The following is a 12,913-nucleotide window of genomic DNA, read 5'->3' as shown; positions in this document are numbered from 1 at the left end:
TTTGTGTGGTATTCATATGGGGGTGTTATGAAATATGTACAGGAGTTGCGGGGGCCCACACCATTTTAATCAAGTTCTCCCTCCTGGTTACAGATAGAGGTAACTTCACTCACGCAGCACATTTCCCTCTGAATTTACGGAGTAGGGGTGCCAGATTTAAGGTGAGGTACTGGTTGGGGTCTGCTGTTACCTGTATGCCTATATAATGGAATTCATCCACCGTGAGTATGTCTTTGGCACACTCAGGTAGTGGCTTCGGCAGGGGGTCTAGGGGAAGAATCACAGATTTATTCCAATTAGTACTAAACCCCGACAGCTCTCTGAAATCTGCTATTAGTTGCATTACAATTTTCAGGGAGTGGTCGGTGTCTCCAAGATAAATCAGTGTATCATCCGCATACAGAGAAATTACATCTTGTCTGGGGCCTCGGCGAAAACCGATGATGTCTCTTGAGGCTCTGACATGGATGGCTAAGGGCTCCAGTGCAAGGGCAAATAACAGGGGTGACAAAGGACACCCCTGTCAAGTGCCTCTGAAGAGATTGAAGGGTTCCGATATGGCGCCATTGATTTGCATTCTCGCCGATGGGGCGTGATAAAGTATTTGAACCCATTTTAAGAAAGAGGGGCCCACCTGCTGCTACCTCATCTTTGATGTTATCTGAGAGACCATGAGAAAAAGAAGCCAAGATGGCCTCTCAGGGTATGTCCCAACATGGTTGAAAACCCCTCTGTATTGAACTGGATTACCCCCAAATCGTTGGGGAAGCGGAGCGGACATACCTCTTACAGAGGTAATATTCAAGGTGGGTGCCTGCACAGAGACTGGAGCAGCAGCAGGGAAAGCTTGCTCTACATGTTGTACTAGAACAGCCACAGTGGAAGGATATGGGAGAGCAGTGTGAATCAGGAGCATCTGTAATGCTATAGAAAACTGATCCATGAGGTGATCCTGCTCATTTAATCTGGAAAAAATATTACCACTAGGTAGATTGCCTGCATCTTCTAAATTCATGGCCTTCGCCTAATGTCAGGAACCATGAATCAAACGGAGACAGAAAATGCAGTAAAAATCACAGCTTTTAATATAGTGGTAAAAATGGTACAAATAGTAAAGGTAGTCAAAATATAGCCAGGGTTCACAATCAAAGCGGGTAGTCAGTGCAAGCCAGTAAAATAGGAAGCCAGAGATCAGCATAGTCAGAGACAGCAAACAGTATTAGGAATCAGAAGGGACATCAGCCAGGCAAGTTTTTAACAGTAACATGGCAGAGAATCTTCAGACATGGTGACCAAGGCAAAGGCATGGGTTAATGAACCAGGCAGTTTAAATAGCCAGAAGGGTGTGGCTGATGAGCAGTAAATGGTCACTAGGTGAGGACCTGTGGAACAATGAGTGCTGGCAATGAACCAACAGCTGAGCGCACTGAGAAGTCCTGACAGACATATATTTTAGAAGAAATTACATACAGAATATCGGGTAATATACTTTAGCCCTAGAGGTAATAATTAGCAAATTGGAGGACACCACTATTCCCTTTAACCAAAATAGTCATGTTGTGGCCCAAAAGGAACACACATAATCTACTTGTTGAAAATATGGAAAATAAGCTCATACACAACAACCTTCAAGTCATTTTAAAAGTACATTTTTTTTGTGTGTTTTTTTTTTTTTAATAAACCTGTCATGCTTACCTACTCTGTGCAATGGTTTTGCACAAAGCAGCCACAAATGTCCTCTTCTGGGGTCCCTCACTGGCACTGTCCATTTCTCCTCTTCTCCATCTGCCCCCCTAGCATTCCTAGGGGGGCAGAGGAGCGGGCTTGATCCCAAGCTGGGCTGTGTGTGTTTATAGACAAATATAGTGCAGCTCAGCTCCGCCCCCCTTCTTTCTCCTCACAGATTTTGATTGACAGCAGCAGGAGCCAATGGTTGCCACTGCTGCTGAGTCTCCTGTGAGAAGAGAGAAGAGCTGCACAGGGCTGGCTTAGATCAGACTCAGCTAAGTTTTTAAGAGGGGCTGGGGAAGAAAAAAAATGTTTTTTCCCCCAATGCAGAGAATGCATTAGGGTAGAAAACTTTTTTGTCTTTAGGTCCCGTTGACAAGCTTGTAATTTTAATACGCTCAACAAACAAAATCCTATTTATTTCAATGGCTTCTGTTCACATCTGAGCTTTTTGTCACATGCAACATAACAACTGTCACTCAAAAATGTACATACGCTTCTTTTAAGCAGATTGAAGGCAGGTTGGCCCCATAGATTTCAATAAGAATTCCTGAAAAATGCTCAACATGAGCATTATAGTAGCGTTTTGCAAGCATTGTGTTGCTTGTTTTCTGGCAAAACAGCAGCTCTCATCCATAATCTCCTCCCCTCCAGTGCTTTCTATTGGCTTTAATAAAAACACCTTAAGCTTGACTATACATGTAAAATGCTTGTAATACGCTTCTAAAATACTCGTAATAAGCTTGCAAAACTCTCAAAAGAAAACACTTGAAAATTGCTCTGCTAGGATGTGAATGGGGCCTCATAACCACTTTCACTTTCTTGATATTGCTAAATGAGCATAGGGCCCTTATCCAACTGTTCACATAAGAACATGAAGTCAGTCGAGTTCCTCCAGCCCAAACTCGCTCATCCATGTCTTTATGGACCTTGCTTTGTGCACTGGTGCGCAGTCACGTTGGAACAGGAAAGGGGTCATCCCCAACTGTTCCCACAAGTTGGGAGCATGAAATTGTCTTGGTATGCTGATGCCTTAGGAGTTCCCTTCACTGGAACTAAGGGGCCAAGCTGAACCCCTGAAAAACAACCCCACACCATAATTCCCCCTCCACCAAATGATTTTGATCAGTGCACAAATCAAAATCCATAAAGACATGGATGAACTAGTTTGGGGTGGAGGAACTTGACTGGCCTGAACAGAGTCCTGACCTCCACCCGATAGAACATCTTTCATATGAATAGAGAACTGGTGTGCAATCATGTTGGAACAGGAAGGGGCCATCCCCAAACTGTTCCCACAAAGTTGGGAAGAGGAAATTGTCCAAAATGTCTTGGTATGCTCATGCCTTAGGAGTTCCCTTCATTGGAACTAAGGGGCAAGCCCAATCTCTAAAAAACAACCTCACACCATAATGCCCCCTCCACCAAATGATTTGGACCAGTGCACAAAGCAAGGTCCATAAAGACATAGATTAGAAAGTTTGGGGTGAATGAATTTGACTGACCTCAACCTGATAGAACACCTTTGGGATGAATTAGAGTGGAGAGTGCGAGCCATGCCTTCTTGTCCAATATCAGTGCCTCACCTCACTAATGCACTTCTGGAAGAATCATCAAATATTCCCATAGGCAGTCTTCCCAGAAGAGCTGAAGCTGTTATAGTTGCAAAGGGTCTCCCAACTCAATATTAAACCCCATGGACTGGGATACCATTAAAGTTCATGTGCATGTAAAGGCAGGTGTCCCAATACCTATGACAATATAGTGTAAATTCATATATTGGTAATATGATGGCCTAACTTGCTCCCAGACTGGATCCAATTATATAGGTTACATTTCCCAAAAAGAAGGAACTCCTTTATCCTTTACCTGTATATGCTAGCCCAGTTTTTGTTTTTCTACTTTGTTTCTCCAAAACTCAAGGCGTGACAGTAGCGCACATTATGTTGCCTTGTTTAGCATTGGGAGACAGGAATCTTTTGAGAGCTGACCTAACAATTTTAGAATCCTTGTCAGGTCAGCTAATAGTACTTAGAACTAAATTAGTTCTATTACTTAGTACTTAGTAATAGAACTAATTTAAGCAAGAAAATAAAAAGGTGTGCATGCTTTACCTAACTTTGTGTGAAAAAAGTAAAGTTTAATTGGGTTTCAAAGCATTACTACCAGATCATCAACTCAATAACCCAGAAGAGGTATGCAAATCAATGTTTACAATCAACTCTTCTGCTGTGGCTATAAATAAGGCTCAGTCTTCATGGGGATGACATTCAGGCATATCTTTTCCACACTGGCTCATATAGAATGATTGCCACTGTGAACAGACCCACCCACTTTGCCTTATTATAAGGATTCAACCTTTTGCTTTTCATAGCCAAGGTAGATATAATGATGATAGGGGCGCTAGAGTAAATATAAATATCAAAAAAATGTGAAAATTTGATAATTAAATGGTATCTAAAATAATACACACCATATTACAAAACTGCAATAAACAAAAAAATTATTACAACCAAAATTTTGTAAAAAACAATAATAAATAAAGTCCCAATTGGGTGATGACACCAAAAGGAAAACAAAAAAACTTAAATAACTATAACTCCAAAGTCCAAAAGATAGTGATTTTTTCAGTGAAAAACTCCTTCTGAATCCATAAATCAAAAGACTGCTGGAATCTTCTATAACGTAATGAAACGTCCCTTCACCAAAAAATTTATGGACATAGAAGCAACACCCCACTTGTGAAGATAAAGATGTCTTCTTACCAGATGCTGTTGACTACTTTAATTAAAAAGATAGTCAAATAGGCTTATGCAGGTTGATTCCCTGCTCACATGGAATAAGGTGGACCTCGTATGGACAGAAGCTTCTCCTCATAGACTCAGATAGGTCATAAAAAAAGCCAAACAAAAATCCATAACGTAACACCGTTTAATAATAAAAATAAATTTAAAAAACATAAGGCCAAATGGCTGCTTACATATGTCGGTGCCCAACCTGGCACTGGGGCTGCTTGCTTAAAACAAACGTTTCGTAATGGATACGTAGTTCCTCGTGGTGTAGGCGTGCGTTCCACCAAAGGACAGCCGATAACCAAAGACGACCGGAACTAGACGTAAACGAACGTGACTGGATACCGCCTCAACGTACGTTTCGTTTGACACGTCATCAGGAAGCGTTTTGCATTGCTGCAGAGGTTGAAGTGGTGGTGGGTCAGCCTGTCATTGCTCAGACCATACGTCACACACTACATCAAATTGGTCTGCATGGCTGTCATCCCAGAAATAAGGCTCTTCTAAAGATGATGCACAAGAAAGTGCAGAAATAGTTTGCCGAAGACAAGCAGACTAAGAACAACCATGTTCTGTGGTCTGATGAGACCAAGATAAACTTATTTGATTCAGATGGTGTCAAGCGTGTGTGGCGGAAACCAGGTGAGGAGTACAAAGACAAGTGTGTCTTGCCTACAGTGAAGCATGGTGGTGGGAGTGTCATGGTCTGGGGCTGCATGAGTGCTGTCAGCACTGGGGAGCTACAGATCATTGAGGGAACCATGAATGCCAACATGTACTGTGACATACGAAAGCAGAGCATGATGCCCTCCCTTTGAAGACTGGGCCGCAGGGCAGTATTCCAACATGATAACAACCCCAAACACACCTCCAAGATGACCACTGCCTTGCTAAAAAAGCTAAGGGTAAAGGTGATGGACTGGCCAAGCATGTCTCCAGACCTAAACCCTATTGGGCATCTGTGGGGCATCCTCAAACGGAAGTTGGAGGAGCACAAGGTCTCTAACATCCACCAGCTCCGTGATGTCGTCATGGAGGAGTGGAAGATGACTCCAGTGGCAACCTGTGAAGATCTGGTGAACTTTATGCCCAAGAGGGTTAAGGCAGCGCTGGAAAATAATGATGGTCACACAAAATATTGACACTTTGGGCCCAATTTGAACACTTTCACTTAGGGGTGTACTCACTTTTGTTGTCAGCAGTTTAGACATTCATGGCTGTGTGTTCAGTTATTTTGAGGGGACAGCAAATTTACGCTGTTATACAAGCTGTACACTCACTACTTTACATTGTAGCAAATTGGCATTTCTTCATTGTTGTTGCATGAAAATATATAACTTTTGTGAGATATTGTGTATGTATATATATATATATATATATATATATATATATATATATATATATATTGTATATACTTAAAACCAAACCTCATCCCATTAAAGACAAGGGGGCTATTGCACCTTTAAGGCTTCCCTAACAATAGTATCTCAAAGTAATAATAAGTAGGATAGATAGTATCATTTAAAATATATGCCCTACAAAGGAATTTCTGCCCTCTGGAGTCATTAATACTCTTTTTTATAGTCTTTTTTACCCTCTGCACTACACAAATATCCTGGGCCCTGCACATGCCCTGTCACAGGATGATATGTCACAATACTCTCTGTTGCACCCCTATAAAAAGCAAGCAACATTTCTTATTGCAACCCGGCTTTCTTTAGTTTTCTCAGAAAGTACAATTACTGCTGCCTTTTCCACTAAACCTGATACACGTGAAGACCATGAAAGTTCCTTTGTTAATATTGTACCCAAAAACCTAAAATCACTCACCATCTCGACCCCCACGCTATCAAAAACCATTGGAATATGCCCCACAACCCTTCTCCTTCTAAAGTCAATACTCATCGTCATCAGTTGTACTCACATTTGAATACTGATCATTTCCCTTGCACCATCTGCACAAATTATCTATTTCTGCCCAATATAGAGCTTCATCATTATTTTTATTTATATATTTTTATCCTGTCAGCAATGGCAGAGTCAGGTAGTGTCACCTGCAAATTTAATGACATGATTTCCTTCATAATGATCAACACATCTGTTCTGGTATTTTTACGTATTGAAGCCAAAGGTCTGCATAGCAGATAGGTAATCCTTTATTTTCAGATAATTTAATTTTATTGTTTAAATGAACAAGATTGCATTTGTTTTTTTTTGTTATATAGATGTTGACTTACTCTATATTTTAGTGTTTTCTGTACAGTACATTAGAAAGCTGAACTTTAAACAAAATAGCACAAATAAAAAATGGAGCCTTATTATTAGGTGGGTACATCATTTTAAACTAAAACACAAAAAACCCCAGTAGGCAGACTTAAGGAATACCTTTTCTGCACAGGTAACAGCTTACTGGGCCTTTTCAAACTGTTGTTAATGTACTCAGTTGCATTCTGCCTTCTTTAATCAAAAATGTTGTAAGGTTTTCTTTCCTGAGATGTCTAATTTACCTAGAATAACACTTCATCATTGTTTTGAGTTATTTGCTGCCTTATACTTTCTCCACTGTAAATTGTGCAGTAGCCTTCCTACTGTATTTAGTGGTAGATCATGTATTTTAGTTATATAAAGTTTCAGTTATAATTGCACTTTAATTACATTCTATGCTGGTCAAGGTTTTCTACCCCTCTCCTCTCTACATAACCTTTAATATAGCTGTTGGGGGAGAAGGGTAATACTATAGAATACCACTTGGGTGGCAGCTCTAAGTACACTGGAGCTGCTAAAATCACATTTAAGATAGTGGTTCCAAGTAGCATTCTTTTAAGGGGCAAGGCTCCAATAAGCAGCCTAGAATTGAATGACATCCCTTGCAAAAATGGTTGTATCTTCAAGCTCCACACATTCCAAACAGTCTTGCTAGTCTGAAGGTGCTATTTTCCAGAAGATTAGAGATTCATGAAGTGGCAGATGCTATCTGTCATGTTTTATTGAGTCCAACGTTCAGTGGGGTCACTGGTAGAATGATCTCCTGCCAACAACATCTGCAAAATTTCTGTGCTAATGAAATTCTACAAATGAAAATTTAGCAGATGTGTAGGACAGGGAACCCCTTTTCTCTCAGATAAGTAAGCACCGACATCAGATATATTTAAAGGGACACTGTCAGTCACTTAAACAGCTAACATGCCAGTGTCTTTTACCATAATTCCCTTCCAACCCTGCAGCCTCCATCATGTTCTTCAAGATTCTACACTTTTTATAGTGTTAAATGTCTGAGTACCCCACAATGTTCTGTGGTTCCATTCTCTGATTCTTACCGCCTAAATGCTGTGTCCTTTAGTAATGTAGAGCTTGAAGGGTGGAGCCCCAGTGCAGAGGGGCAAAGCCATCTGACACTCCCTGACGTTTTGAACACTAAAGAATTTGAGCAAGGGTGCAACATGGTACCAGAGCATTGATAGGAGATTACCAGGAAGGTAATTATAACAGCTTTCCTTACTGCAGAGGACTGACATTTCCGTTTTTTAATGGAAGCGACAGTGTTGCTTTAAATATATCATTGGTGTTAGTGTTAACTTACCTGAGATTATGTCCTACACTATTGGCTCTGCTGATATCAGTACAGAAACTATGCAAGCAGGTGACCATTCTACCAGGGACTCCGCTGAATTTTTGAACACGTCAACTGTGCATTTAACAATTCACAAATCTTGAATATTATAGCAAATGGCAACTTCAGAGCAGTCAGATATATTTGACTATTTAACACCTTCCCATCTGGGCTATAGCGGATTGATGGGGGGGGGGGGGGCAGGCTGCTTCTGCTCGCCCCTGTGTGGCAATCAATGGTACACCATGTCCTTTGGACACAGCGCATCACTGATCACACTAAAGTGCCTATGATGTAGGCTCTTTACCAAGTGATCAGCTGTGTCCAATTACAACTGATCACAGTGTAAATAGTAAATGCCGGTTTTCAGCATTCCTCTCCTTATGCTGACAGTGCGTGAGGAAAGGAGAGCCGATAAGCAGTATTCCTCAGTGGGGACATCTGCACTGATAATCAGTGCCCTGATTATCAGTGCAGCCCCATCAGTGCCACCCTTCAGTGGCCATCAGTGTTGCCTGTCAGTACCCATCAGTGATGCCTGTCAGTACTGCTAATAAGTGCCCATCGGTGATGCATGTCAGTACTGCCAATAAGTGCCCATCGGTGATGCCTGTCAGTGCCCACCAGGGCTACGTATCAGTGCCTAATATTGCTGCCTATCAGGGCCACCTATCAGTGCCCATAAGTGCTGCCCATTAGTGCTCATCAGTGTCACCTATCATTGCTCATCAGTTCTGCATACCAGTGCCACCTGTCATGCTGCATATTAGTGCCTCTTCATCAGTGCCCATAAGTGCAGCCTCATCAGCGCTCATCGGTGAAGGAGAAATATTACTTATTTAGGCTCGGTTCACACAGGGGCGACACGACTTCATGACGACTTTGCGAGGCAACTTGGAGACGACTTGAACACGACTTAGACACGACCTGGGGCGACATAGAAGTCGCCCCAGGCCAGGCGACTTTTGCCGTGGCCAATCAGAGAATGAGCTCTGAAGGGGGAACTCCACGCCAAATTTCTGAAAAAAATTTGGCGTGGGTTCCCCCTCCGAGAGCATACCAGGCCTTTAGGTCTGGTATGGATTCCAAGGGGAACCCCCTACGCTGAAAAAACGGCGTGGGGGTCCCCCAGATCCATACCAGACCCTTATCCGAGCACGCTACCCGGCCGGCCAGGAAAGGGGGTGGGGACGAGCGGGCGCCTCCCCTCCTGAGCCGTACCAGGCCGCGTGCCCTCAACATGGGGGGTGCCTTGGGGGAGGGGGGCGTGCGGCCCCCCCACCCCAAAGCACCTTGTCCCCATGTTGATGAGGACAAGGGCCTCTTCCCGACAACCCTGGCCGTTGGTTGTTGGGGTCTGCGGGCGGGGGGCTTATCGGAATCCGGGAGCCCCCTTTAATAAGGGGGCCCCCGGATACCGGCCCCCCACCCTATGTGAATGAGTATGGGGTACAATGTTCCCCTACCCATTCACCTGTAAAATAAAGTACAAAAAAAACACAACACACAAGATAAAATAGTTTATTGCACAGCTCCGGGGGTCTTCCGTCTTCGGGGGTCTTTTCGCCGGACTCCTCCGCTATCTTCTTCTAGCTCTTTTGCTAGCGGAGGAGCCCGGCTTTCTTCCTCGCCGCCGCACTCTTCTTCTGACTTCGGGGGTCTTGTCCCCCTCTTCGGTCTTCTGCCGCCGCCGCCGCCGCCTTCCATTCTTCTTCTTCTTCTTCTCCTGGAGATGTTGACTCGATGCTCTCTCCGGCCGCAATGCCAGGGACGCGCTGCGCGGCGACTTATATAAGGACAAGGGGCGGGGTCATCGGTTGATGTCACATGGGTTGATGTCACATGGTGACAGTCCCAGCATCCTCCGGGACTGTGACATCTTAAGGGGGCGGAGCCACCATGTGACATCAACCCATGTGACATCAACCGGTGACCCCACCCCTTGTCCCTATATAAGTCGCTGCGCAGCGCGCCCCTGGCATTGCGGCCGGAGAGAGCGTCGAGTCATAATCTCCAGGAGAAGAAGAGCGGCGGCGGCGGCAGCGGCGGTGGCGGCGGCGGCGACAGAAGATTGGGCCACCGCCTGTAAAAGAGCTATAAGAAGGCGCGGTGGCCCGGCAGAAGAACCGAAGAGGGGGACAAGACCCCCGAAGTCGGAAGAAGAGGGCGGCGGCGAGGAAGAAAGCCGGGCTCCTCCGCTAGCAAAAGAGCTAGAAGAAGATAGCGGAGGAGTCCGGTGAGAAGACCTCCGAAGACGGAAGACCCCCGGAGCTGTGCAATAAACTATTTTATCTTGTGTGTTGTGTTTTTTTTGTACTTTATTTTACAGGTGAATGGGTAAGGGTACATTATACCCCATACTCATTCACATAGGGTGGGGGGCCGGTATCCGGGGGCCCCCTTATTAAAGGGGGCTCCCGGATTCCGATAAGCCCCCCACCCGCAGACCCCGACAACCAACGGCCAGGGTTGTCGGGAAGAGGCCCTTGTCCTCATCAACATGGGGACAAGGTGCATTGGGGTGGGGGGGCGCACGCTCCCCCTCCCCGAAGGCACCCCCCCATGTTGAGGGCATGGGGCCTGGTACGGCTCATGAGGGGGGGGGGGGGGGGCGCCCGCTCGTCCCCACCCCCTTTCCTGGCCGGCCGGGTAGCGTGCTCGGATAAGGGTCTGGTATGGATCTGGGGGGGACCCCCACGCCGTTTTTTCGGCGTAGGGGGTTCCCCTCGGAATCCATACCAGACCTAAGGAATTGGTATGCTTTCGGAGGGGGAACCCACGCCAAATTTTTTTCATAAATTTGGCATTGAGTTCCCCCTTCAGAGCTAATAATTCTGTCAAAGTCGCCTCTGTATATACAGAGATCCGACTTGGAGGAGACCTCCATTGAAATCAATGGGTACAAGTCACCTACAAGTCGGATTGAAGTAGTACAGGAACTTCTTTTGAAGTCGGAGCGACTTCAGTAGCGTGCATTAAGACGGCTCTCATTCACTTACATTGATTTTTAAATGTTGTCCGACCTGAGGTGACTAGGGGCGACCTGAAGTCGGACCTGAGTCGCCCCTGTGTGAACCGAGCCTGACAAAATTTTATAACAGAAGTTAAGAAAAAACTTTATTTTTCATACATTTTTGGTCTTTTTTAGTTTGTTTACCAAAAAAAAAAAAAAACAAGTGGTAATTAAATACCACCAAAAGACAGCTCTATTTGTGTGAAATAAAATGATAAAAATGTTGTTTGGGTACAGTGTCACATGACTGTGCAATTGTCATTCAAAGTGCGAAAACACTAAAAGCTGAAAATTGGCCTGGGCAGGCAGGGAGTGACAGTGCCTTGTATTGAAGTGATTAAAATGCGTGGAGTAGTTAAAAATGTGCTGCTTAAAGACCAAATAAATATATAGACTCAATACTTGATAAGCCACAAAAAATTCAGAATTTTTCTCGAGTAGTAGAGAGATGGCCTTCAACTCCAGGCTGTTTGTTGGTGCCTCAGGGGTAACCTTGTCTCTTGAAATTTCATTATTGGGGCATTAAGCTGCTACAAATGAGAGCGTAAAGGTCAATACATAGTTTGACGGATACAATTCAAGTTATGTTGCTAGCAATGGAATGGCAATCTATTATGTCAAATTAAAAAGATTATTTCCTACACAGGGGTGTCTCAGGCAATTCCAGTTAACATGAGAGAAATACCACTACATATACAGTAGTTGCTTGTTTTTTGTTATATTCACATACTAGACTGCAAACTAACATTAGTACAAGAAGAATTTGTGAATACTGTATATAAAAGATGCAAGACTACACTCTTCTGACAACAAATGACACAATAACTACTTAAATACCATGAAGATTTATATAGACCTTTTACACATACAATTTATGTGATTGTAACAAATATCATACATTGCAAGCCTTTTCTCTATAAACAATAAGGTATGATTATCTAACCTGTGCATAAAAGAAAAATCAATGGAAGCCACATGTACAAATAAACTAAATTTGTTACTTTACTATTTTGGGTGTTAGGCAAATTGGGGCTGGATATTGATACAAGACTTCTGCAGCTTTTTTGTATTCATAAAATTCTCCTGAGATCCTGAAGGTGTGTCACTAGTAACAGTGCTGTAACACTGAAGTACATCATGAAGAGGATACCCTTTTAAACATTTTATATTTTGAAATACCACAAAAATTAAAACATGTCTTGGTTTTATTTATTTTTTATTTCAAGGACACCTTATAAAATGTTTTACTGAGTACATAGAGAATTTCACATCAGTCCCCCAAAGGAGCTCAAAATCAAATGTCTCTACCACAGTTACTCATAAACTGGCAATTTAGGAAACTATTTTGTCTCGTTTGAATGGACTTTTTTTGAAGCACCTACAGATGAGATTGTAAGGTTTAATACATGATTTGAAGCTCAAAGTCACATCATGTGTTCAATATTAAAATGACAAATTATTATGTCAAATTTAAGCCATAATACCAGAATAAATAAATGTAGTAGAGAAATGCCTGGTACACAAATGTAAAACCTTCACCTCTAAATAGTAGAAGTACCCTGAAATTATCTTCCAAAAGGTTGAATTTAAAGGATTCGTGTTAGTGGAAGGGAAAATTGCAGAGGAGTAAAATGATGTTATCAAACACGGGTAGTTATTATACTTTATTGTTTTACTTCCATTTAGCCTTTATAGCCAATGAGAAAGGCAAAAATGTGCCTAGGTGGTTCTAATTTCTATTGATTGTGTTTGTACACTTGTTGGTTCATA

This window comes from Lithobates pipiens, unplaced genomic scaffold, assembly GCF_037356315.1.
Source record: "Lithobates pipiens isolate NorthernLeopardFrog02 unplaced genomic scaffold, aLitPip1_a1.2 Scaffold_8, whole genome shotgun sequence".
NCBI classification, from domain to species: domain Eukaryota; kingdom Metazoa; phylum Chordata; class Amphibia; order Anura; family Ranidae; genus Lithobates; species Lithobates pipiens.
Note: the sequence above shows the minus strand (reverse complement) of the source record.